Raw genomic sequence first — 22,181 nt, 5'->3', positions numbered from 1 at the left:
CATGTACAAGGCATGGTTACTGAGGGTTCAGCAGATAGTCTACATGTTGGCAGTTTGTGTCAATTTGTATGGGTCATGTGCTTTAATTTTAAAGTGTTGTGATTATGTAACTGGAAAGGTTTGGATTATTGAATTTGTGAAGTTACTCACAGGCAATAGGTAAAGACCTATTTGGCAGGTTCATTTGCAGTTAATTTGACAGGTTAAGTGAATATTGACATATCCATCACAGTGTCAGCTACTTGGATAACAGGTATGGCAGGCAAATGTGGAAACTTTAGAGTGGTCAGATACTTGAGAAAAGGCGAACTGATGTGGTTTGCATTTATGTTGAAAAGTATTACAGTATTCCTTGTATGTTATGTCTGAGAAGATCCGTTAGAATATAAGAGCCTAGGTTTCTTGCAAATGAGTGCTCTTCCTGGCAATGTGGTGGATCTAAATGGAATTGGAATTAGAAATGGCCTCGAGAAGATCCGAGTCAAGAATTAGGAGGTTCAAACTATTTGGCTGATTCTAATAGGAGTGCATGCAGAAAAGATCTGACTCATTATTAAGTCAGGTATGCAGGACTAAGTATATGACAGAAAAGGTGGGTGTTGGGGAGCTACAGCAAGGGATAAGGACCTTTGGCCAATTGCACTTGCACCAGTTTAAAAACAACCACAACCATTCTAATCTCATTTCCAACGCTTGGCCCATAGTCTTGGAAGCCAAGGCACTGTAATTGCTCATTTAAATACTTAGAAACATAGAGTCATAGAGGTCTACAGAAAAGAAACAAGCCCTTCTGCCCAACTTGCCCACGCCACACAATTTTCACAATTTAAATGAGTCTCATTTGCTTGGGTGTGGCCTATACCTATCTGACTTCTGAACTATTGAGGGTTGCTGCCTGTACCATGCTTACAGGCAGTGAACTCCAGTTTTCCACTGTAGTCTGGGTTAAAAAAATGGTTTCCTCACATCTCCTCAAAATTCCCTGCCCTTACCTTAAATCCATACCCTCTGGTCATTGATCACTCCATCAAGTGGTAAAGTCTCTTCCTGTCTACCTCATCTGTGACTCTCATAATTATTTACATCTCAATCATGTCCCCTCTGGATTCCCTTTACTCCAAGGAAAACCATTCTAGTCTATCCAATCTCTCCTCATAGCTCGCTCCACAGCCTGTGCAACATCCTGGTAAATTGCTGCACCCTCTCCAGTGCCACCATGTCCCGTCAGTAATATGGAGAAATAAGTGTTGCAATTATAGGAGATTTGCACTGTATGTGGAGGTCTTGTGGTGAAGTGATAGTCTCCCACCTCTGAGCCATGCAAGTGTGGGTTTGAGTTCCACTTATTCCAGAGGTGTGTTATACCATCTCTGAACAGGTTAATTAATGCTATTAAAGATGGCATAGTGGCACAGTGGTCAGCACTGCTATCTCAATGCACCACGGATTCTGGTTCAATTCCAGCCTAGGGTGACCTCCTATGTGCGCATTCTCCACATATCTGTTTTCGTTTCCTCCCACAGCCCAAAGATGTGCAGATTAGGTGGATTGGACTTGCTAAATTGCTCATAGTGTCCAGGGATGCGTAGGTTAAATGTGAGGTTATGGGGATGGGGAGGTGGGGGTGATGGATCTGGGTGGGATGCTCTTCGAAGGTTTGTGTAGTCTCAATGAGCTGAATGGTCTCCATTTATGATTCTGTATGCAATGCTAGCAGCTTTCCCATGCCATAGCTCACGATGATCAGTATATTATTAAGAATATGCTTGAGTGGTGAATAATTTTGGTGTAGCGGAAGAAAAGACATTTTGTCAGAGGTACTTTGTACTCATCAGGATAATTAACAAAAATATCAATTTTAGGGAATAAATTGTACGACAGGAGAGTGCTGATTAGTTAGCAAGTGAACATCAATTGCAGAGGTATTCCCATGGAGGAAGCACGAGAGAAAATAGGCAGAAGAACATTTAACTGTAATGCACCGGTTTCCTCCCCCACCCCTCCCCATTTCAATTTGACAAAATAGCAACGGCCATTCACTGGTTCATTTCTCATGGCAATGCCTTAACGGCTGAACCAATCAGAATCAGCAACCTGGAATAACATTTAAACAAAGCCTGGCAAATAGCTCCTGCACTGAGAGAAAGGGAGGGATTGTGTGACATGAAATTGCGTGGCATGATCTTTGATGATGGTGGAGGGGAAAGGGGCTGAGGTGTTCCCAGTGAGTGGGTATGAGCCATAGATTCCAAGCAGGGTTAGTAGCATGGGATTGGGTGGTCTAGACCAAGGCAGGGAAAATGTAGAAGGCAGTAGTGCGAATGGTAGAATTTGAGCTTATTTGAGGTGGGTACAGTCACAGGAAAAGGGTGACTGTGAGGCAACAGAGAGAATTTGGTTGTATTTACCCTGGCAGGACAGAGAAGATCATTGGTCGCCTTATGGCACTGCTGTATGTCCCTCCAGATAGTTGAGAACGCACTGGTCCTGGTGGAAACCTCAGTCCAATATGGCAGGGTCTTGGTGTTGTGGCATTCACTGCTGGTCCTGGTAGTAGTGGCCTCTTCATGATGCCCTACACCAAGATTTCCAGGTCCCTGTCAACAAAGTGGGTTACAAATGCCATCCACAGTGTAGGATGGCTCTGGACTGCTTAGTGTCCAATGTTTGGCTCCGTGCACATTGGCCTTTAAAGATGGCCCTGGTGCCAGAGATGGCAGTCTATTCTGAAATATCATTGCAATTGAGTTATTTCAGCTATGGAGAGTGGCAGATTCCAGCTAGCATTGGACAAGAGGCATCCTGAGGACAGGTTAGGTAGTAATAAGTCAAGTTTAGGATGATCATGACAGAAAACTTGCTAGGCCTCAGGGAGAGACCTGTCAACGAAACTCAATGAAAGTGATATTCAGCCAAAATATGGTAAGATGCAGCCTTGGGATTTTAAGAGTCTACCTTTTCCTGAGTAACTATCTATTTATGGCAGCAGAACTTTTTGAATTCGCTGGTTTAAATGAATACTTTTAGAAGGTTCCAGATGCAGGGGAATTGCTCAGCAGAAAATTCAGTTTCCCAGGCAATTCTCTCAATCTGCTATGCAGGGGATTCCTCAGGCTCCCATATGCAACTCCCATCTGTGCTTCATAAATGATCATCTGACCATTGGAACATTCAGGCCAATGCCTATGTGCTGATTCCTGTCATTTACTCTGGTCAATAGAGAAATTACATTGTGTTGTTTACCAATGTAGTCAGAGAGTCTGAACGATGTGAAACTGACGCACGACTGTCTCACAGTGGGTGTAATCACAGTGTAACAAGCATATGAAATCAGTTTTCATTATAAATGCAAACATAGGAATTTCTAATAAAAAGGTTGATGCAAATGTGTGAGAAGGATGTGACACAGGATGTAAGGTTTTGTAAATGTTAGATTTTTAATATTAGTCAGATTGAAATAGAATTGTCACTTTCTGTAACAGCATAAAGTGAGAATCATGATTCATTGTAAACTTCCAGAAAGTTGTTCATCTGTTTATAAAACCACCATAACTTATTTTCCTTGGCAACACTGCTTTTTCATGAAGATGGCACTTACTATTCTAAGCCTTATCTATTTAGGAATTCTGAAAGCAAATTTTCTGCCAACGTAATGGGGCAAACTTTCATGATGCGATTACGTGGACAAAATATTGCTGGGGCCATAGTCAAGTTCCTGAGTCATGTGTTCACAGCAATAAATCTCTGTTGAAGAAGTGCTGAAGATAGAAGCATAGCCAATTATGTTCATAGTTCAAGCAAACGTGACACCCTGGGGTTTCTTAGGATGTTGTTAATCAAAGTTGCTTTTAGTTGTGCATTCTTTGTTTACCTAGAATCTGAATGAAAAAATGTCTGAACTGACTGCTGTTATTAACACTAGTAAAGCTGGGGCCCTTCACTTGGCAATTGTGCTTAGATCTAAAAGATATCTGCTGAAAAGGAATCTGGAGTTAGCAGAATATATTCTGACTATTTTGCCAGAATTTTAATGGAAATAGCATCAAGTAGGTTAAATTCACTGATTAAATTTTTGACTTCATGTGATCGTGATAAAGAACTGGCAGTGAATCAACACTGAAATCAAATTCGGGGGTAGATGTAAAGTGCACAATGTTAGGATTTATGATTGAAGATTTACTCTATACAATTTTATGTTTTTATTACAGATATAGTATTACAGAATGCTAGCTTAGTTTCCGCCAGGGCCACTCATTTTCTGACCTCATTACAGACTGGGTTCAAAGATGACAAAAAAGTTGAGTTCCGGAGGAGTAGTGAGAGTGACTTACCATTGACATCAAAACCACATCTGACTGTGATATCAAGGAGCCCTAGCAAAGCTGTCCTCGGTGCAAACCAGGGAGAAAACTGTCCACTGGTTGGGGTCATACCTGGTACATGGGAAGATGCTGGTTGTTGTTGTTGGAGGTCAGTCATCTGTACTCTAGGACATCATTGCAAGAGTTCCTCCAGATAGCATCCTAGGCCCAACCAACTTCAGCTACCTTGTAAAGACCTCCCTCCATCACAGGATCAGAAGTGGAATGTTCACTGATGATTGCACAATGTTCAGCACCATTTGTGACTCTTCAGGTACTGAACTAGTGCATGTTTAAATGCAGGAAGACCTAGGCGATATCCACGCTTGGGCTGACAAGTGACAAGTAACACCTGCAATACATCAATATCAGGCAATGACCATCTCCAATAATAGACAATCTAACCACAGTTCCATGCCATTCAATGGTGCAACCATCACTGACCCCAATTATCAACTTCCAGTGGGGTTACTTAACAACATGCAGGACAAAGCAGTCTGCATGATTGGCACCACATCCATGAACATCCATTCCCTCCACCACCGACGCTCAGTAGCAGCCATGTGCACCATTTACAAGATGCACTGCAGTAATTCACCTAACCTCTTCAGATAGCAACTTCCAAACCTGTAACTATCAACTACCACTGCATTCAAGCTCCCATTCAAGAAACTCCCCATTCTGACTTTGAAAAATACCTCCATTCCTTCACTGTCATTGAGGAGGAAATTCCAGGATTTTAATCCAATGTCATAGTGGACCTACCTACATCACTTGGTCTGCAGCAGTTCAAGAGGTAGTTCACCCCCACCTTATTGAGGACAGTTAGTGACAGACAACAAATATTAATCCAGTCAGCGATGCCCAACTCCAATAAGTAAATAAAAAAACAACATAATTCCAACTACATATACTTTAAAGAAAGTCCTGGTTTGTCTTCCTCTCTTGAATCTATCAATCTTCATACGAATGTAACATAAAATTAATATTGCAAAATAAGTAGGAAAGACAAAATTGCCTTGGGATAGGAAATAAAGTGCAATGATTAATATTTTTCAGGCTAGAGTAAAATTTGTGGAGTTTCCCAGGGGCCAGTTTTAGGACAGTTGCTTTTTTTTTTGATACATAAATTAATGATTGAGGTCATTGCATGCAACAATTTCCAAGTTTGGGGTACTTCATAAAATTTGAAAGCAATTGTATGCTGTGAAGACTACATAGCAATTGTCATGAAGCTCCATATTACAAAGAGGAAAAAAAAATTGTTTATTCAACAAAGCTCCAACCCCTGAAAGAGGAATAAAATATGATGAGAAAATCCAAACAAAATATTGCAACTTCAGATACAAAGGGCATGGTAATAATATCCTAGAAGTCAAAGCAATGGGTAGGTCTAGAGAGGCTGACAGAGTTGTCTGTCGCTAGGCTAGTGACTGTATTTCCAACATTTTATTCTTCACTGACCTATTCACCTGAGAAATTGTGAAAAGTAGGAAGTATGAAAAGTGATTGGAAGTTGCAAAGAAGCAATTAGATAAGAAGGGTGATGAAAAGATGACAAGTAAAATATAACATTTAATATTCAAAGTATGTATTTTTTTTTAAAAATTGCTCCTTTATAGTCAAGCCAATATCTCTAACACTTATTGTAAATCTACAGCTGAGTATTTCTTAATGTGAGCTTATTGCACCTTCTATAGCTTTGCAGATGGAGCTGTCATGAGTTTCCTCGGGCTCCCTACTTGCTTCCTTCTGGAGTAGCAAATGGTGTAACACTCAAAAAAAAGGGTTTAAGTAATTTAAGTTTACCAAGATGTGCATGTATCCCTTGAAAAAACATGCTTCCACTGATGCTGTTTGACAGAACTAAGCAAGTAACTTCATAATTCATTTATGCTCAAATTTCCCATTCCACAACACTTTGAATATATTTGGGTAGAATTATACCCCATCAAATGTAATTATGTTAAATGAGAAAGGATTTCCCTCTATTCTAAAGAAAAACACATGGGGCTAGAATTACGGGTTTCACCTTGCCATTGGCGGAAGCAGAATTAGTTGAGAGTTAAAAGTATTGGAAATGTCAAAATGCCAATTCCTGAAAGTGATCCTGTCACTGATGGGTTTACCAGGCGAGTGGGAGGACTGTTGCCAATCACACCTCAAACCTTAGCATGGCCAAGTAAACTGATTATGGATTTTATTAATGGAGAGTATTAAGATACTTGCAGGCCACACAGTCTGTATGTGCTGTCAAAAATGGTGAGCATACCAGATGGAAGGCAATAGGTTCACAGTGTGGACCCAGTCATGGCCCAAGGAATTAGCTGGAGCTTCGAAATAGTTGAATATTAAAGGGGGAAATCTCAGTCATTGACAAACAGCTGCCCATGGTACATCACAAATGTTGGTGACAGTGGGCAGAAAGTACTCTGCAGTACCCAACACTGTCACTCTCCTGACATGACAGAGGCATAAGAATAAGGAGTGAGTTCTAAGAACAATTCAGCAGTTAGCTTTTTAAAAGAAACCTGTTTTCGGAATGTGGGCATTGCTCATTAGTTCAGCAATCATTGTCCATTCATAATTACCCTTGACAAGGTACTGGGGAGTTGTCTTGAACTGCTGCATTCCATGTGGTGTAGATGCACCTGGTGTGCCGTTAGAAAGGGAAATCCAGGATTTTGACACAGTGACATTGTTTTGAACTTGGAACCAAGTTCCTTCAATGATGGTGTGTGACTTGATGGAGAACTTGCAGATAGTGGTACTTCCATGTATCTGCTGTCTTCGAATTTCTAGGATGTAGAGGTTTTGCTGGAGGTGGAGTGTCCACAGTCATTGTGTGTAAAGTGAGCTGAAGTGTTGCCTGGCCGGATGCCAGTGGAAGGACCCCAAGGTATCTCATAACTTGGAAAATACTGGAAGCATGAGGAGAATTAAAGTGAATTCATAAGAGCTGTGGCACACATTGGATTGGACCCAGCAAAAGGAAATGACCCCTCAAGATCTTTCAATGTTGAGCTGAACTCAGCTGGAAGTGACCATTGAATGGGAAGGGTTCTGATGAGAATTTTGGGATTAAAGCAAAAGTATTTTAAAGTTCTAGTGTTGGATCAATCCCACTTACTTTGCTTAATTCATGCATGGTAAAGAGCCTTTGTATGAACCAAGAAAACATTGGAATAATTCTTTCAGTTAATAATGGGAAATTTGATTTCCCTTTTAAAGGTTACTGGTCTCCACGGAGCTCATATCTGAGCATTCAGTACATGATAAATGCATGACCAAACACACTTGCTTCCATCGCCAAGTTGAACAACTATAATGGAATAAATTAAGGAACACCTATGAGTGACGAGTGTCTTGTAAGAGCATGAGTGACATTTTGGGGGCTGCTTACAAATGTATGAGATTGGTTGGTGTTGGGAAGGAATAGAGGATGGTTCCTGCTCAAGTTTACAAGCTTAGGTAGGGAGTTTCTGTTATTTGAGTGGCTTGTCAGGAGGATTGCATGAGTATGTGCTCTACACAAATGGCTGAAACATGGGACAAACTGCTCCCCTCTACAATCAACCTGGGGCAGTAGGACAGCTGAGCAAGTATAGTAAGGTCCATTTAAATCTGAGCCAGTTGGTCACCTGTCACTTCCATTGTTAGATTCCCCTAGCTGCATGGCATCTTCAAATACACCCATGTGACCATTAAAGTTCCCAGTGACTAGCCAATCAGCTGCATCAATAGGTGAACATTCCATTGCGTAACGCCCAACTAGTCTTTGACCACAACAAGAACTTCCTCAATGTATGTACTGTCTTTCCTGGCAACTGCAGTAACTCCTTCATCTGCGGTCACTCCAGACTGCTACAGTTGTTTGGACCTCCCTACAATACACCCAAATGGACCTAGGAAACCTGGGATATCTCCTGAAGAATTTACTACCAACCCCTCAACTGGAACCCCAGGAGACTTGAGGTGGTTGGCCTATAACACTGGCGGTTGTGTGAAGATGGGTTGGCTACTTGCCTAACATTAGGAGTAGGCTACAACTATAACAGAAGCCATCCACGGACCAGAATTACCATTTGTGTAGATGACTAGACCTTCTCTAGTGCTCTTGAAGTTGCTGGAGCAGGTAGGTGGGTGTCATTCTGCAATCAGCTGATGTGTCTCCCAGCCATCATGGAGGTCTGCTACACTCTGAGGCATAAACATCCAGAGAGGTGTGAGGAGGATAATCTGATGGGGGCAAGAGGAGGAGCAGATGCTGGAAGAAGAGGAGGTAAAGGATATGGAAGGAAGGTGCAAAACATTGAAGTGCAGTGGCTACACGGGGATGATCGGAAATTGAGTAGTGCTCAAAGTCTCTTCAGGAAACATGTTTGTGAGGAATCCTCTTTTTCAGTAAAATTTCAACTAAGCTTCACTGACTCCAGATGAACGTGAATCTCATTCTGAGCTGCCTGTATGATCAGCACATTGCCTCCTATAATCCCAATCTTCACCATGAGTGCTGATCAGACTTCCTCCTGATCTGCAATCCTAGTTATTTCTATTTTCCACTCTTTTTATGGTTGCATGTAGTGATCTGCAGAAAGGATTACCCTCACCTCACAGAGCTTTCTGTCAGACATTGTGTTTGCTTGTTCAACAAAGATAAAACCAGATGATGTAACGCAATTCTGTTCTCTATGGTCATTGACGGCTACTCTAATTCATTGCATAGAATTTCCTCAGTGCAGAAAGAGGCCATTCAGCACAAACCCTTTGAAGAGCATCACACCCAGACCCATCCCATTCCTGTAACTCCACTTTTATCAAGGCTAATGCAACTGGCCTGCACATCCCTCACACTATGGGGCTATTTAGCATGGGCAATCCACCTAACCTGCACATCTTTGAACTATGGGAGGAAACTGGAGCACCCAGAGGAAACCCAAACAAACACGGCGAGAATGTGCAAACTCCACAGAGACAGTTATCCAAGGCTGGAATCGAACCCGGGTCACTGATGCTGTGCGGCAGCAGTGCTAACCACTGAGTCATCACGCCACCCGTATCTGAATGTAAACATTTCCAAGTGATACCTCTTGATTTCACACTGACTGTTGGGAATACTGAAGAGTAATGTCCTTGGTAGACCATTTTCCCATGTTAAGAGCAAAATATGCCTTGAGACTCAAATCAGCTGGTGTGTTTTTTTGGAGGCTGAATATTCAGAGGCCTGTCCTGAGAGTTGAGGGGTGACATTCACTTTGCCAGAATCTTTCAGATTATTGGTTCTTTACTCTTTACTGAGTACACGTTTTCTCAGATTATTTCTGTTGCTAACAGTAAGAGCAATATCTCCTCACCCCCCCCCCCCCCCCCCACCCCTTGCAGCAACATTCCTCATTCCTCTGCCTTATACCCTCCAGCATAACCTACACATCTACATCTGAAAATTAGGAGCCTGCCCTGGATTCTTGGTCAACTGCAGGGTGGCCACCTCCTGAAAAAGCTTCCTGTTTGCACTGTTGTGATGCCGGCTACCCCTTTGTCTCTAAACCTATGTGATTGAGCTCAGACACCTGGTTGCTTCTGTACTCGCCTCCTCACACAATCGTGCTTCTTCCATGCTCCCCTTACCACCTCCATGCTCTCAGTCTCCTTGTATTTCAACTGGAGAAATATGTCTGGCCATTTATTTCTGTTGATGCAGCTCAGATGGCAACACAGCAAATGCTTGGCTGAATTCCAAAGCTCAATCAGCAGGGATCTCTTTAGGCAATTTGAAGAGCATTAGCTTTGATTGATATGACAATGGGGTTATATCTTATGGTATAAAGATTATATTTTTAATGTTATTGTCAATACCTGTATATTTATTTGGATAAGATTAAAAAGTATGAGTTAGAATAAAATTTCTGTCATTGGTAATATTTGATTGACTTTCTTATTAGGTTTATAGGGCCAGTAATTTCAAACTACTTTTTTGCAGGGATGTTTTTTTTTCTTAAGCATTTCTGGTCTTGCATTTTGTATTATCTGCTTAACTCATTCTATATGTATTACTATCAATGTGTGTGGGCATGTATTTGGGGTGGGTCAGTGGGGTGTAAAGTGTAGAATTGGGTGTAAAAGATGAAGGTTAGAAGGCTTACCATCTTTAAACACAACTCAGAGGAAGTCCCAGAGAATCAAGGCAGGCCTTCTAACTAGCCCAACTTGCCCATGTCGATTGCCACACCTGATCTGCTTCAAAGGTCAGTGAGTCCAACTTGATAGATCCCCTGTCTTCATGGAAAGCAAACAGTGCATGTGGGGGGAGACTAGTATGGAGCAGATCTGCAGAGTCAGGCACTTTCCGATTGGAGTTTCCTGCCTTGCTAGCAAAAATCAGCCTATGGATCCATTACTTGAATACACCACTGGGCTGTTCATGGAGTGTGAAATTGATATGAGGTATAGTATATTTGCATAGCGCAGCCAGCAGCATTTTTGAGTATTACTGGAAAAAAAGACACATTTTCTTGAAGCTTTTTGTATTTCAGTTACAATGACATTTCACAAGAATAGATTTCGAGCAATACTGAAGTACTGAAAAGCAATTTTATTAATATCCCAACTTGAGTTAAATTACAGATATATCACAATGAAGAGACTACCATCTTGAAATAACTTAATTCCAGAAGTGAGTCTCTCAATGTAATCAATTCAAGAAGATGTTGGTTGTTTAATAGGTTATTTTTATTTTATTAGTGAGCGACTGGACTATACAAGTTAAGTTGATAAATATGCTCATGTAGATTTCACAATACATCCCCTGAAATCGCATTAAATATCCCCTGAGCTCTCAGTAGCTATCTCCACAGATTACACTGCGTGATCTCAAATTTTCCAATTTTCAAGTACTTAATTGTTCAATTTTTCTTTAGCCTTTTGACTTTTGAAGAGGCAACTCTCTATTCCTAATTTCAATTTAATCTGAAAAATTATTAATTAAGATTAAATTAACTTTTAGTTTTAATTCAGAATTTTCTTTTACTTATGTTTGTCACGGTAGGTGCTGCAGTAATGTTCCTATTAGTGATAGCCCTCATTACCAGAGCCACTTTGTAAAATAAAATAAAGTATGATATTTAAAATAAATGTTGGTGCTATTTTAATCTGACTATAAACAGCAATTATTTAGTTTTATTCCACTTTGAACTTTATCTGCAAATGTACAGTTTATTTTACGAAATGCATAGAAAAAGGGAATTTGGATCGGTTCACATATTTGAAGCAGTCATTAATTTATTTTTGTTTTTCGACTCTGAGAGGTATATGCCTTTCAATGTTTCAGACCTCTTATGTTACTAGCATCAATATCTCTTTGTAACTGTCCTTAAATAACTTAAACACAATCTATTGAGCAGTTCAGTACCTTTGATGGCTGTAATGGCTAAATAACATGCTCACCTTTCTTAGTTTAAGGTTTCAGTTCTTCGTTGTAATAGCATTGATTTTATGTTTAAAAATAATGATGAGACGATGAGCACTCACAGTTAAGTAGGCAGTCACACAGCAACCTTCAGAAATAACGCTTATACAGTAAGTACAGAAATCCGTACGCTGCTGTCCCAGTAAAGTGATTTAAAGTGATGTGCAAACGAAGCAAGAGTGATGTGAGGGGGAAAAAAATATTTCACACAGTATGTAGTTAAAATGTGCCTGGAAGCAAGAGGGGCATATTCAATTGAGGCATTCAAGAGGACGTTGGATGATTATTTGGCTAGAAATGGTGTGCAAGGATATAAGGAAAGGCAGTAGATCGGCACTAGCCTATGGAGCTGGGGCAGGCATGATGGGCCACATAATGTCCTTCTGTACTGCAACAATTGGAGATGCTGTGATAGTTGTTCTCCTTCTCCAAAATAGAACATAGAACATTACAACGCAGCACAGGCCCTTTGGCCCTCGATGCTGCACCCCCCTGTGAAATCAGTCTGAAGCCTATTAAACCTGCACTATTCCATTCTCATCCATATGCCTATCCAATGACCATTTAAAAACCTGAGCTGAAAAATGTGTTGCTGGAAAAGCGCAGCAGGTCAGGCAGCATCCAAGGAGCAGGAGAACCGATGTTTCGTGTATGAGCCCTTCTTCAGGAATGAGGAAGGTGTGCCAAGCAGGCTAAGATAAAAGGTAGGGTGGAGGGACTTGGGGGAGGGGCGTTGGGAATGCGATAGATGGAAGGAGGTTAAGGTGAGGGTGATAGGCTGGAGTGGGGGTGGGGGCGGAGAGGTCGGAAAGAAGATTGCAGGTTAAGAAGGCGGTGCTGAGTCTGAGGGTTGGGACTGAGATAAGGTAGGGGGAGGGGAAATGAGGAAGCTGGAGAAATGTGCACTCATCCCTTGTGGTTGGAGGGTTCCTAGGCGGAAGATGAGGCGCTCTTCCTCCAGGCGTAGTGTTGCCATGGTCTGGCGATGGAGGAGGCCAAGGACCTGCATGTCTTTGGTGGAGTGGGAGGAGGAGTTGTGTTGAACCATGGGGTGGTTAGGTTGGTTGGTACGGGTGTTCCAGAGGTGTACTCTGAAACGTTCCGCAAGTAGGCGGCCTGTCTCTCCAATGTAGAGGAGACCACGATCCGGTGCAGCGGATGCAGTAAATGATGTGTGTGGAGGTGCAGGTGAATTTCTGACTGATATGGAAGGATCCCCTGGAGGGAAGTAGGGGGGAGGTGTGGGTGCAAGTTTTGCATTTCTTGCGGTTGCAGGGGAAGGTGCCGGGAGTGGAGGTTGGGTTGGTGAGGGGTGTGGACCTGACGAGGGAGTCGCGGAGGGGGTGGTCTTTCTGGAACACTGATAGCGGAGGGGAGGGAAATATATCCTTGGTGGTGGGGTCTGTTTGGAGGTGGCGGAAATGACCAGGGATGATACAATGTATCTGGAGGTTGGTGGGGTGGTAGGTGAGGACCAGTGGGGTTCTGTCCTGGTGGTGATTGGCGGGTTGGAGTTCAAGGGCGGAGGAGATGCTGTGGAGAGCATCGTCAATCACGTCTGAGGGGAAATTGTGGTCTTTGAAGAAGGAGGCCATCTGGGTTGCTCGGTGTTGGAATTGGTCCCCCTGGGAGCAGATGCGGTGAAGGCGAAGGAATTGGGAATATGGGATGGCATTTTTTCCGGGGTCAGGGTGGGAGGAGGTGTAATCTAGGTAGCTGCGGGAGTCGGTCGGTTTATAGTAAATGTCCGTGCTGAGTCGGATGCCCGAGATAGAAATGGAGAGGTCTAGGAAGGGGAGGAAGGAGTCTGAGACGAGTAAATTTGAGGTTGGGGTGGAAGGTGTTAAAGTGGATGAACTGTTCATTTTTCTCGTGGAAGCACGAGGTAGTGCCGATACAGTATTCGATGTAGCAGAGGAAAAGGTGAGAGGTGGTGCCAGTGTAGCTGCAGAAGATACACTGGCACCCCACCTTTTCCTCCAGCTTCCTCATTTCCCCTCCCCCCACCATATCTCCGTCCCAACCCTCAGACTCCGCACTGCCTTCTTGACCTGCAATCTTCTTCCTGACCTCTCCCGTGGGCGGCACGTTGGCACAGTGATTAGCACTGCTGTCTCTCAGCGCCTGAGACCCGGGTTCAATTCCCGACTCAGGCGACTGACTGTGCAAACTCCACACATTCTCCCTGTGTCTGCGTGGGTTTCCTCTGGGTGCTCTGGTTTCCTCCCACAGTCCAAAGATGTGTGGGTCAGGTGAATTGGCCATGCTAAATTACCCGTAGTGTTAGGTAAGGGGTAAATGTAGGGGTATGGATGGGTTGCGCTTCGGCGGGTCGTTGTGGACTTATTGGGCCGAAGGGCCTGTTTCCACACTGTAAGTAATCTAATCTAATCTCTCTGCCTCACCCCCTCTCCGGCCTATCACCCTCATCTTAACCTCCTTCCACCTATCACATTTCCTACGCCCCTCCCCCAAGTTCCTCCTCCCTAACTTTTATCTTAGCCTGCTGGACACACCTTCCTCATTCCTGAAGAAGGGCTTATGCCCGAAACGTCAATTCTCCTGCTCCTTGGATGCTGCCTGACCTGCTGCACTTTTCCAGCAACACATTTTTCAGCTCTGATCTCCAGCATCTGCAGCCCTCACTTTCTCCCATTTAAATACCTATAAAGTTGGCAAGTCTACAAATTTTGCAGGCAGTGTGTTCCATGTCCCTACTACTTTCTAAGTAAAGAAACTGTCTCTGATGTCTGTCCTATATCTATCACCCCTCAATTTGAAACTATACCTCCTCGTGCTCTCCATTAATGTCCTTGGAAGAAGACTCTCACTGTCCACCCGATCTAACTCTCTGATTATCTTCTATCTCTCAGTTAAGTCACCTCTCAAACTTTTTCCCTCTAATGAAAACAGCCTCAGGTTCCTCAACCTTTCCTCATAAGATCTTCCCTCCATACTAGGCAACATCCTAGTAAATCTCCTCTTCAACCTTTCCAAAGCTTACACATCCTTCCTATAATGCAGTGAGAAGAACGCAATCGATACTTTAAGTGCGGCCACACCAGTTTTGTACAGCTGCAGCATGACCTCTACTAATAAAAAGTAGCACACAATATGCCTTCTTAACAGCCCTATGGACATGGGTGGCAACTTTGAGGGATCCACGTGCATGGACACCTAGATCTCGCTGCTCATCTACACTGCCAAGAATTTTACCATTCATCCTAGTACTCTGCATTCCTTTTACTCCTTCCAAAGTGAATCACCTCTCACTTTTCTATATTAAACTCCATTTGCCATCTCTCAGCCCAGCTCTGCAGCTCATCTGTGTCCATCTGTAACCAACAACATACTTCAGCACCATCCACAACTGTACTGACCTTAATGTCTTCTGCAAATGTACTAACCCATCCTTCTATGCCCTCATCCAGGTCATTTTATAAAAATGACAATCACCAGTGGACCTAAAGTGTGCAGAGAAGGTAAGGAAACTGTTTAAATTCTTAACTTCAAATCCCGCATCCTTTTTCCTGTCTGGGAGCAGTGGGAGACAGAACGGAGGTGACCTGGAGACCAGGAGGGTGCCAGGAAGGTAAAGATTTGGTATATATTTGAATCTCTCCACTCTGCAAGCACCCTGCCTCTATTCCTGATGAAGGGCTTTGCCCGAAACGTCGATTTTCCTGCTCCTCGATGCTGCCTGACCTGCTGTGCTTTTCCAGCAACACTCTAATCAAGACATATATTTGGGCAGTGGCCAAACACCCCCTCACCCCACCCCAACCAGAAGAAAAATACTCTGTAAGAAAAGGTTTTAACCTTTTCTTTTCTTGCAAATATTTAAGTGTACTGTTTGGTTTTAGTTGATATAAAGGTAAGGCTTACAATGGCAGGGACCTCAGACCTGTGGCATGTGCCTCTTGCTTGATGTGGGAGCTCAGGAACATGGTTGACTCTTACTTGCAAGAAGTGTGTCCAGCTGCAGTTGTAGTTTGACCGCAGGACGGCTCTGGAGCTGCGGATAGACTCACTGTGGAGCATCCGCGATGCTGAGGAGGTCGTGGGTAGCACGTTTAATGAACTGGTCACACCACAGGTTAGAATTGCTGAGGGAGATAGTGAATGGGTGACCAAAAGACAGAAAAGGAGTGGGAAGGCAGTGCAGGTTACCCTGCGGTCGTCTCCCTCCAAAACAGGTATGCAGTCTTGGGGGAGATGGCTCACCGGGGAGGGCACCAGTTGCCAAGATCGTGGCACTGTGGTGGGCACTGCTGTTCAGAAGGGTGGGAAAAAAGACTCGCAGGGCCATAGTTATAGGGGATTCTATTGTAAGGGGAGTAGATAGGCATTTCTGTGGCCGAAAACAGGACTCCCGGATGGTAGGTTGCCTCCCAGGTGCTCGGGTCAGGGATGTCACCGATCAGCTGCAGAGCATTCTAAAAGGGAAGGGTGAACAGCCAGTTGTCTTGGTGCCTATAGGTACCAGCGATATAGGTAAAAAAATGAGATGAGGTCATGAAAGCAGAATTCAGAGAGCTAGGAGAGAAGTTAAAAAGGAGGACCTCAGAGGTAGTGATCTCAGGATTACTACCAGTGCCACGTGCTAGCCATCGTAGAAGTCAAAAAATAGGCAGGATGAACACGTGGCTTGAGGGATGGTGTAGGAGGGAAGGGTTCAGATTTGTTGGACATTGGGACTAGTTCTGGGGAAGGTGGGACTATTACAAATTTGATGGCCTACATCTGAACCAGACTGGAACTAATGTCCTTGGAGTTTTTGCGACTGCAGTTGGGGAGGTTTTAAACTAACGTGGCAGGGGGCTGGGAGCCAGAAGAGAAGACAAAAGTCGACTGAGGTAGAAACTGGAGACTGTAAAAATCATGAAGATTGCACTAATAAGTGGAAGAGAAGGCAGAGAGCAGGTGAACACAAAAGAAGTGGTGGCATGTAGTGCATATACTTTAATGCAAGGAGTGTATTGGGTAAGGAAGATGAACTTAGCGCTTGGATTGGTGCCTGGGTGTATGATGTTATTGCAATCACAGAGACTTGGTTGAAGGAAGGGCATGATTGGCAACTAAATGTTCCAGGACGTAGACCCTGCGGTCAGGTCAGGGAGGGAAGTAAAAGGGGGGGGAGCAGTTGCATTGCTGGTCAGGGATGATCTCACGGCTGTGTTAACGGAGGGCATTATGGAGGGCTTGAGTAGTGAGGCATTATGGGTGGAGCTGAGAAATAAGAAGGATGCAGTTACATTGTTGAGGCTGTATTACAGACCTCCCAATAGTGAGTGTGAGGTAAAATAGCAAATAGGTAAACAGATTATGGAAAGATGTAAAGGCAACAGGGTAGTGGGTGATGGGAGATTTTAATTTTCCCAACTTAGTGTCAGAGGTCTGGATGGGGCAGAATTTGTAAGAAGTATCCAGGAGAGTTTTCTAGAACAGTGTGTCAATAGTCCGATAAGGGAAGGGGCCATGCTGGACCTGATGTTGGAGAATGAGCCAGGCCAGGTGGTAGAAGTTGTGGTGGGGGGATTTCTTTGGGAACAGTGACCACAATTCTGTAAGTTTTAGAATACTCATAGACAAAGATGAGAGTGGTCCAAAGGAAAGAGTATTAAAATGGGCCAAAGCCAATTATATCAAAATTAGGCAGGAGTTGGGAAATGTAGGTTGGGCACAGCTATTTGAAGGGAAGTCCACATTTGATATGTGGGAGGCTTTCAGAGATAGTACAGGATGGGCATATCCCATTGAAAGCAAAGGATAGGAAAGGCAAGATTTGTGAACAGTGGATGACAGGAGAAATCGTACGTCTAGCCAAGAGGAGAAGGGAAGCATACATAAGGTCCACACAGCTAAGACCAGAACGGGCCCTGGAGGAATATCGAGAGAGTAGGACCAGTCTTAAACGAGAAATCAAGCGGGCTAAAAGGGGTCATGAAATAGCTTTAGTGAACAAAATAAAGGAGAATTCCAAAGCATTTTATTCTTATATAAGAAGCAAGTGGGTAACTAGAGAAAGTATTGGTCCACTAAAAGATAAGGAAGGAAGACTGTGTGAAGAACCTGAGAGAATGGGTGAGATTCTGAATGATTATTTTGCATCAGTGTTCACTGAGGAGAGGGACATAATGAATGTTGAGATTAAAGATAGAAGTTTAATAACTCTGGATCACCTTGACATAAGTAGTGGAGATGTGTTGGGTAGGCCAGAAGTTATTAAGGTAGACCAATCCCAAGGACCGGATTGGATCTGTCCCAGGTTGCTCAGGGAGGCGAGAGAGAAAATAGCTGTGGCCCTAACAGATATCTTTGTAGCACCCTTTGTAGCATCCTTAAACACAAGTGAGGTGCTGGAGGACTGCAAGGTTGCTCATGCTATCCCCCTGTACAAGAAGGGTAGTAGGGATATTCTGGATAACTACAGACCAGTGAGCCTGACATCAGTGGTGGGAAAGTTTCTGGAGAATGTATTGAAAGATAAAATCTATTTATATTTAGAAAAGAATGGGTTTATAAGTGATAGGCAACATGGGTTTGTGCAGGGGCGATTGTGCCTTATCAACTTAAGAGTTCTTTTGAGGAAGTGACCAAGTTGATAGATGAGGGAAGGGCTGTAGATGTCATATATATGGACTTCAGTAAGGTTTTGATAAGGTTTCCCATGGTAAAATAATAGAGAAAATTACGTCCCATGGTATGCAGGGTGTTCTAGCTAGGTGGGTAAAGAACTAGTTGAGCAATAGGAGGCAGAGAGTTGTAGTTGAATGGGAGTTTCTCGAAATGGAGAAAGGTGACTAATGGTGTTACACAGGGGTCAGTGTTGGGGCCACTGTTGTTTGTAATATATATAAATGATCTGGAAGAGGGTACTGTTACTATGATCAGCAAGTTTGCAGATTATACAAAGATTGGTGGAGTAGCAGAAAGCATAAGGGACTGCCAAAGAATACAGAAGAATATAGATAGCCTGGAGAGTTGGTCGGAATAGTGGCAGATGGAGTTCAATCCAGGCAAATGCGAGGTGATGCATTTTGGGAAGTCTAATTCTAGAGCGAATTATACAGTGAACGGAAGAGCCTTGGGAAAAGTTGATGAGCAGAGATATCTGGGAGTTTAGTTCTATTATACCCTGAAGGTTTCTGCACAGGTGGATAGAGTGGTCAAAAAGGCATATGGTATGCTTGTCTTCATCGGATGGAGTATTGAGTATAAGAGCTGGGAGGTCATGTTAAAATTGTACAAGACATTGGTTCGGCCACATTTAGAATACTGTGTACAGTTCTGGTCGCCATATTACCTAAAGGATGTGGACACTTTGGGGAGGGTGCAGAGAAGGTTTGGGGTGGATGTTGCCTGGTATGGAAGGTGCTAGCTATGAAGAGGTTGAGTAGGTTTAGGTTTGTTTTCATTAGAAAAAAGGAGATTGAGAGGGGACCTGATTGAGGTCTACAAAATCACGAAGGGTATATACAGGATAGAGATAAGCTTTTCCCCAAGGTGAAGGATTCAATAACGAGAGGTTAAGCTTTCAAGGTGAGAAGTGAAAAGTTTAAGGGGGATACACGCGGCAAGTACTTTACACAGAGGGTGGTGGGTGGTCTGGAACGCTTTGCCAGCAGAGGTAGTAGAGGCAGGCATGGTAAATTTATTCAAGATGCGTCTGGACAGATGCATGAGAAGGTGGGGAGCAGAGGGATATAGATGCTTAGGAATTGGGTGACAGGTTTAGAGTAGATTTGGATCGGCTTAGGTTTGGAGGGCTGAAGGGCCTGGTCCTGGGCTGTAAATTTTCTTTGTTCTTTTTAAAACAGATCCTTGCGGTACACCACTTGTAACTGAACTCCAGGATGAACATTTTCCATCAACCACCAGCCTCTGTCTTTTAGCTCGCCAATTTCTGATCCAAATTGCTAAGTTGCCCTCAATGCCATGCCTCTGTCTTTTGTGCAGTAGCCTACCATGGGGAACCTTATGAAACACCTTACTGAGATCCACATACACCACATCAACCATTTTTACTCTCATTCACCTCTTTGGTCACCTTCTCAAAGAACTCATTAAGGTTTGTGAGGCACAACCTACCCTTCAAGAAACTGTGTTGATTATCCGTGTTGATTTTCAACTTCTTCCTTTCTAGATGATAACTCCTATCTCTTATAACATTTTCCAACACTTTACCCACAACTGAAGTAAGGCTCATTCTTACTCTACTCCCTTTCCTGAACAAGGGAACAACATTTGCTATCCTCTAGTCTTCTGGTACTATTCCTGTGGACAATGATGACATGAAGATCAAAGGCAAAAGCTCAGCAATCTCTTCTCTGGCTTCCCAGAGAATCCTAGGATAAATTTCATCTAGCCTAGGGGATTTATCTAGTTTCACACTTTCCAAAATTTCTAACACCTCCTCCTTATGAATCTCAATCCTATCTAGTCTAGTAGCCTGTTTCTCAGTATTCTTCTTGACCACATTGTCTTTTCCAGTGCAAATACTGACAAAAAATATTCACTTAGCGCTTCCCTATCTCTGACTCCATGCAGAACTTCCACTACTGTCCTTGACTGGCCCTAATCCAACTGTAGTCATTCTTTTATCCCTTATATACCAGTAGAAAGCTTTAGGGAGTTCCCATATTCTATCCTCCATCAACTTCTCATGTTCCCTCCTCGCTCATCCTAGCTCTCAAGTCTTTCCAGGCTACCTTGTAACTCTCAATCACCCTAACCGAGCCTTCACATTTCATCCTAACATAAGCTTTCTTCCTCCTCTTAACTTCCTTAGTAAAGCACTGCTGCTGTGCTCAACAACATCCTCCCTGTTTGACATACTTATCAAGGACACATAATAGCTATTTCTTGAATAAATTCCACATTTCTATTGTGCCCATTCTCTGTAGTTTCCTTCCCCATCCTAAATCTTGTCTAATCTCATTATCATTGCCTTTCCCCAACTGTAGGTCTTGCCCTCCAGTTATACCTATCCCTTTCCATTGTGTAAATAAACATAACTGAATTGTGGTCATTATCATCAAAGTGCTCACCTACCTCCAAATCTAACACCTGGCTGGTTTATTACCCAGTATTAAATCCAATGTGGCCTTGTCCCTTGTTGGCTTGTCTACATACTGTTGTTGAGAGTGTGTTTGCTAGAAAAGCACAGCAGGTCAGGCAGCATCCGAGGAGCAGGAAAATCGATGTTTCATGCCGAAGCCCTTCATCAGTCTTTCATCCAGCCTAAAATGACGATTTTCCTGCTCCTCAGATGCTGCTTGATCTGCTGCGCTTTTCTAGCAACATACTCTCAACTCTGATCTCCCACATCTGCAGACCTCACTGTCTACGTACTGTCAGGAAACAATGAGGTTTTGTACTTGCTATGTCTGTTGGACCACAGGAATAAGACTTATGTATATTAGCCAATTATGTCCAGATTCTTTAAAATTTACCAGTGTCATATTTTTCTAACAATCTCCAGAAGTCAGTCAGAGTTCATTACTGACATTAGCAAAGATCTCACTTTTCCTAGGTATATTTGAGTTCAATCGAGCATGCCCTGACTTCTATGTGGAGCCTAATGTAGGAGGTGGAGTTCATGATGTCATCGGAGAAGGTATTGCTAAAATTTGAGGGAAGTTATGATGCAGTATTCTCCCTTCCCTCGTTCACTAATTCAGGTGATGTTGATGCCCAGTCTACCTATGGTACAGTTAAATTGGATCTTAGGTGAAAACTACACAAGGCATGTTTGTTTGAATACATAGGATAGGAGTATACAATTATTTGTATGGATTTGCTGTATTTATCCAAAATAGTACCTACAAGCTTTCCCCTTTTTTAAACAGTGTTCAGTAGGGTGCCATCATATTCTTACCACAGCCCCTCTTGCATGCTTGCCAATATTTTCAGTCTCAAGATTTTTAGTCCATTTTTGATCAGTGTTATGATAAGGATCCCTATTACCATGCCTAAGACCTTTCCTACGGTTCACTTGCAGTCATCATAGAATCAGTCCTTGGTTAGTTTCTGTAATTGCTAATCTAAAAGATGGAGGTTCCAAGTGCTCTATCTACTCGTTACTGATCCCAGATGAGACCTGTCCTTGGCTTGTCTGTTCTAGGTTCTGCCTCAACTGTCCTATCATCCACTGCCCATAGATACCACACAGGATACGATTCTGCTGTCATCATCATCCAATTTTTTCCTTGGATGATTTCATTTATTGCATGGTGAGTCTTCTAGCACTGCTATTAAGTGTTGGCTAGTCTGATCTCCTTTAATTCCCCTTCGACATCTTATCGATTATCCTGACTCACTTTATTCAAGGCATGTTTAACTTGTTGGGTTAA

The sequence above is a fragment of the Hemiscyllium ocellatum genome, chromosome 1 (assembly GCF_020745735.1).
Source record: "Hemiscyllium ocellatum isolate sHemOce1 chromosome 1, sHemOce1.pat.X.cur, whole genome shotgun sequence".
NCBI classification, from domain to species: domain Eukaryota; kingdom Metazoa; phylum Chordata; class Chondrichthyes; order Orectolobiformes; family Hemiscylliidae; genus Hemiscyllium; species Hemiscyllium ocellatum.
Note: the sequence above shows the minus strand (reverse complement) of the source record.